The sequence below is a fragment of the Otolemur garnettii genome, unplaced genomic scaffold (genome assembly GCF_000181295.1).
Source record: "Otolemur garnettii isolate 467f Iridium unplaced genomic scaffold, OtoGar3 scaffold00218, whole genome shotgun sequence".
In the NCBI taxonomy this organism is placed as follows: Eukaryota; Metazoa; Chordata; class Mammalia; order Primates; family Galagidae; genus Otolemur; species Otolemur garnettii.
The window spans coordinates 941286-946989 of record NW_003852613.1 but is presented as its reverse complement, the minus strand read 5'-3'; positions in this window follow the sequence as shown (position 1 = coordinate 946989).

Below are 5704 nucleotides of genomic sequence, written 5' to 3'. Positions count from 1 at the left end.
AAAAAAAAAAAAAATGTTGAGCATAAACCTTTGTCCCTATCTTTGATTATTTCCTAATAATAAATTCTGAACAGGGCACTTGCCAGGTGGAGGTTTTGAACATTACAAGGTCATTGGCTAGAGTCCAACATGGTGGCCCCAGGGTGCCATCCCCCTGATGGCTCTGATGGGCCCATGGCCCCATACCCTGGCCAGCACTGGGTCTTACCATCTCATTTTTTATATTTGCTGTCGTGATGCATTCAGAATGTTATTTGGTGTTACCAGGGCCACAATTTTAGTAGGTCTTTAAAAAGGTCTATTTTTATCTCTTCTTTTGGGTAAGCCCAGAATTGTTCTCTCACAATGCACCCTCTTCATGCCCCGTGTAGCTGCTGGGATTTTGATTACAATTGGCTGACTGTGAAGAGTTAATATGGTTCTATATAATATTCTCTTCACATCAAAGGACATGGCAGATAACTGCTCCTTCACATCTACCTCTAACCATCAGGAAAGTTTTGTGGTTTTCTTCACATGTGTCTTATGTTCATTCTTAAGTTTATCCTAATTTTGTGAGGTTTGTAAATTGGGTCTTTACATATAAAATACATAGAAAAATCACTGGTTTATGTGTCTTTTTGTATATTTATCTTACTCCCAGCAACATTACTGGGTTATTCTACAATGTCTCTAACAGTTGGTCAGTTTGCTGGACTTTCTATGTAAACAGCCATGTTATTTGGAAATAAAAAAAAAAACACTTGTCTCTCCTTTTCCAGTAAATAACCTTTTCTGGGCAAGGCACGGTGCTCATGCCTGTATTCCCAGCACTCTGGGAGGCTGAGGCGTGTTGATTCCCTGAGCTCAGGAGTTCGAGACCAGGTTGAGCAAGAGTGAGACCTCATTGCTACTAAAAATAGAAAAACTTAGTCAGGCATTGTGGCAGGCACCTATAGTCCCAGCTACTTGGGAAACTGAGGTAGGAGGATCGTTTGCATCTAAGAGACTGAGGCTATATAGTGTGCTATTATGATCAAGTGTCTGAAGTACGGTGTCATCAATACGGTGACCTCTCAGGTCTAGGGACCACCAGGTTACCTAAGGAGGGGTGAACCAGACGGGGTTGGAAATGGAGCCGGTGAAAACTCCCATGCTGGTCTATAGAGCACTGGCTGCACTCCAGCCTGGGCAACATCGTAAGACCCTATCTCTAAACACACATAAATTAGAACAATAATAATAATAATAATAATAATAATAATAATAATGGAGTCTATTCTCAAAGAAGACATGGTAATCCTTAATGTGTGTGTGCCTCAAAAGACATGAAGGAAAAGTATGAAAGAATTTCAAGGACAAATAGATGAATCCACTTTTATAGTTGGAGAGTTTAACACCCCTCTGAGTAATGGACAGATCCAGCAGTCAGAAAACCAGTCAGGAGATTGGTGAACTCAACAGCATCACCAGTCAAGGGGACGGAGCTGATGTCACAGAATACTTCATCCAACCACAGCAGGATACAGGTCTCCTCACCCTAATTCTTAAAGCAATCTGTCAGGGTTCAGTGGGCATATTACGTCTCTGGGCACCACCAGGAAAGGAAGTCCTAACCAATCCTGAGCAAAGATTTCTGTGTGTGCATATGTGTTCCCTAAGCAGAGTTTTAAGCTGTCACTGGGGCTAGAGTGCCATGGCCTCAGCCCAGCTTGTAGAATCCTCAAACTCCTGGGCTCAGGCGATTCTTTTGTCTCAGCCTCCCGAGTAGCTAGGACTATAGGTGCCCACTACAACACCCAGCTAATTTTTCTATTTTTAGTAGAGACAGGGTCTTGCTCTTGCTTAGGCTGGTTTCAAATTCCTGAGCTCAGGCAATCCATCTGCCTCAGCCTCCCAGAGTGCTGGGATTATAGCCATGAACCACCAGCCTAGAGGAAAGTTTCTTGACATGGGCACTTGGCAGTCATTTTTCAGAGTAGCACCTACAAATTACAAAGCTACACAGCTCTCTGTGCCAAGTCAAGTGACTGCTGTCACAGAGGGCCCAGCTGCCCTGGGGTGACTGATGGCTCATCAGACCATCCCAAGACCCAGCAGTGTGCTCACCCCAGAGCGGCAGACCCTACCACCCAGGAAAGCCCCAATCACAGAACTCCCATGGCCACACCCCACGCCTGACACCCGATGTGCATACTAGGTATTGGCAACTCTGCAACCTGAGCCTCCCTAGTACACTGATCAGAGTTGGGGTATAACCCCGAGGAGCTCTAGGCACTTCTAAAACAAGTCACACAGAGTCACCCAACTCTTCAGAGGTGGAACCCCCATCATATGCTCTGGACAACTCAGGCAACAACAACCACCCCATCCTTGTTAGGAACATGGCAGGCCCCTAGACCAGGGCCACTATAGAGAACAGCTGCCCATACAAACATGGCAGTCTTTGGTTCCCACACACTAAGCAACAAAATTATGGCTTAAGTTAGAACTGTTTCCCCAGAGATCCCACTGAATTTAAAGGAGAAACTCCCTATGTTCCTAGGTCATGTGACTGAAGGCTACCCAGCCCACCTAACCCTGACCACCTGGGCAACAGCTCTACAGGATAGTCCAGTGGTTCTGGCTCTGTCTGCTCTTGGTATGGGAACTTTTACTGGAATAAAACCTAAATATTTTGGCTCAGCTCCTGCAGCTCAGCGGCTAGGGTGCCAGCCACATACACTAGGGCTGGTGGGTTAGAACCCAGCTGGGCCTGCCAAACAACAATGACAACAACAACAACAAATAGCTGGGAATTGTGGCAGGCGCCTGTAGTCCCAGCTACTTGGGAGTCTGAGGCAAGAGAATCACTTAAGCCCAAGAGTTGGAGGTTGCTGTGAGCTGTGATGCTATGACACTCTACTGAGGGCAACATAGTGAGACCTTGTCTCAAAAAAAAGGAGGGGGGATGAAAGTGGTAAGGAAAGAACAAGTCTCTTGAGGTAGACAGGAGAGGCTTTTTTTTTTTTTTTGAGACAGAGCCTCAATCTATCACCCTGGGTAGAGTGCTGTGGCATCACAGCTCACAGCAGCCTCTAACTCCTGGGCTCGAGTCTCCTGCCTCAGCCTCCCTAGTAGCTGGGCCCACAGGCACCCACCACAACGCCCAGCTATTTTTTTTTTTTTTTTTTTGGTTGCAGCCATCACTGTTGTTTGGCAGGCCCGGGCTGGATTCGAACCCACCACCTTAGGTGTATGTGGCTGGTGCCTTAGCCACTTGAGCTATAGGCACTGAGCCAGGAGAGGCATTTTTATCTCCATTTTCCAGAGAAGGAAACTGAGTCCTGGGGCAGTCAAGAAACCTGCTAAATGCAGCTGTGAAGAGGCAAGAACAACTTGTAGCAAAAGAACTGATGACCAAATGATAGATGTGAGCAGTTGCAGATTTTTACTGAAGGAGACTGCATGATTTCAAGTTCCTGGTTCATGGCTCCTAAAATCCTTATAATTTTCTATGTGATTAGAGCAATAGGAGCATCTTTTGTCAAGATATTTGAGGATTCTGGGAAGATGGCCGACTGGTAGCAACCCTTGGCAGAGGCTCCTGACCAGAGGGGGGGAAACTGGATGGAATCAGACTCTATGAAGCCAAAGGTGGGGAGCTGAGCCAAGAAAAAAGTTCAGCAAGCTATAACTCCAAGGAAGAACATTCAAGAAAACAAATTACAGGTACAAAGCCTATCAACTAGAGGACGGGAGACCCCTCCCCCAAGCAGGAGGCCCACCACAGGCTATCTGTGAGCAAGCAGGGAACAAAAGACCTCTCATTTTACCTCACTGGAGAGAGCTGCTAAACTCCAGATCTCTTTCTCCAGGGAGGTCCCACTTATGAACCTAGACACCATCCAGCCAGGTATAAAATTAAACAGATATTTTCCCTCACAAGTCTAAACTCCCAGTCCACCCTTGCCCCATCACATGGTGGTCTGAAATTCTGCCCCCTGCAGAGTGCAGAGTGTTTGGTCTTGTCCTGAGACACTGGGCATAGTGTGGACCACCAACATTGGGACAGAATCTGTGACTAATGGGGAAGAACAAAGGTGTAGGAAGAAAGGGACACTCAGCAAGTGGAGGAACAGTTCCCTGGTTATGACTATGCCCGGCCAGTGGTGGTGTTGACCCTCAGTTCGGGCTGTGTCTGGTGGGATGAAGTGCATAACCCCTGGCTCTGATAGCACCCATAGCTGGAGAGTGGTTGCCCCATGTGGACGGAGTTCAGCAGGCAGGGCTGGTCCCCAGCCCCTGCTGGGCCTGTGAGCAGAGGCTTGCTAGGTGTGGACTGAGACCTGAGGACAAGGGTGTGGTCCCCTGACTCCAACAGAACCCTGGAGCAGAGGCTTGGTGGATGTGAACCAAAACCTGAGGTCTAAGGTGTGGTCTCCTGTCTCCAGTGGGGCCAGCAAGCAGAGCCTTACTAGGTGAGAACTGAGACCTGTGGGTGGGGCATGGTGCCCTGACTCCAACAGAGCCTGTGAAGAGAGGCTTGCCAGGCAATGGACTAAGACTGGCAGGTGGGGGTGTGGTCCCCTGACTCCAACTGGTCTGGCAAGCAGAGGCTTGCTGGGTGTAGACTGAGCCTGGTGGGCAGAGGTGTGGCCCCTGGCTCCAACTAGACGTGTGAGAGGAGAAGCAGACAACAGTGTGGACTGAGTCTGGTGGGTGGGGGGCAGACTCTACTACCTGGGAACCCCAATTCAATTCACCCTACTAGTTCTAATAGCCAAATGGTGGAAAATAAACATGGTGTGGACCCAACAGAAGAACTCTGGCAACATGAATAACCAGAGTAGATCAGCTCCCCCATGCAATGACAAAGGAGATACAACTGTTGCCATGCATAGACAAATGGCAACAATGTCAGAAATTGAATTCAGAATATGGATGGCAAATAAGATAAATAGAGTGGAAGAAAAGATAGAAATTGAATTCCAAAGAGTAGTTCTAAAGTTGTCTCAAGAAATTAATGAATTCAAAGACAAAGTCACCAAAGATGTGGATATCATGAGAAAAGAGATAACAGAGCTCAAGGAAACAGAAAAGTTAGTTGAGGAGCTCCTAAATACAGTAGAATCCCTCAGTAATAGAATTGACCAGGCAGAAGAAAGGATGTCTGAAACTGAGGACAAAGTTTTTGAATGTTCCCAAATGCTCCAAGAGACAGACAAATGGAGAGCAAAAACTGATCATTCCCTGAGAGAGTTTGAGATCACTCCAAAAGATCAAACATTCATCTTATAGGAATTCCCACAGGAGAAGGGGATGGTCCTAAAGGTACTCTACTTCAAAAGATTTTGGAGGAGAATTTCCCAAGCATTGCAAGAGATTCAGAACTTCAGATAGCAGACAGTTTCAGAACCCCAGCAAGACTCAATCCAAATAAAGCATCTCCTAGACACATTGTAATTAACTTTACCAAAGTTAAAACGAAGAAGAAAATTCTGCAAGCAGCCAGATGTAAGAAAAGCATCACCTACAAAGGGAGAAATATCAGAATGACTGCAGATTTCTCACTTGAAACATTTCAAGCCAGAAGAGGATGGTCATCGACCTTCAACCTCCTAAAACAAAACAACTTCCAGCCCAGGATCCTGTATCCAGCTAAACTGAGTTTCATTTGTGATGGAGAAATCAAATACTTTAATGACATACACATATTGAAAAAATTTGTGGGCTCGGCGCCTAT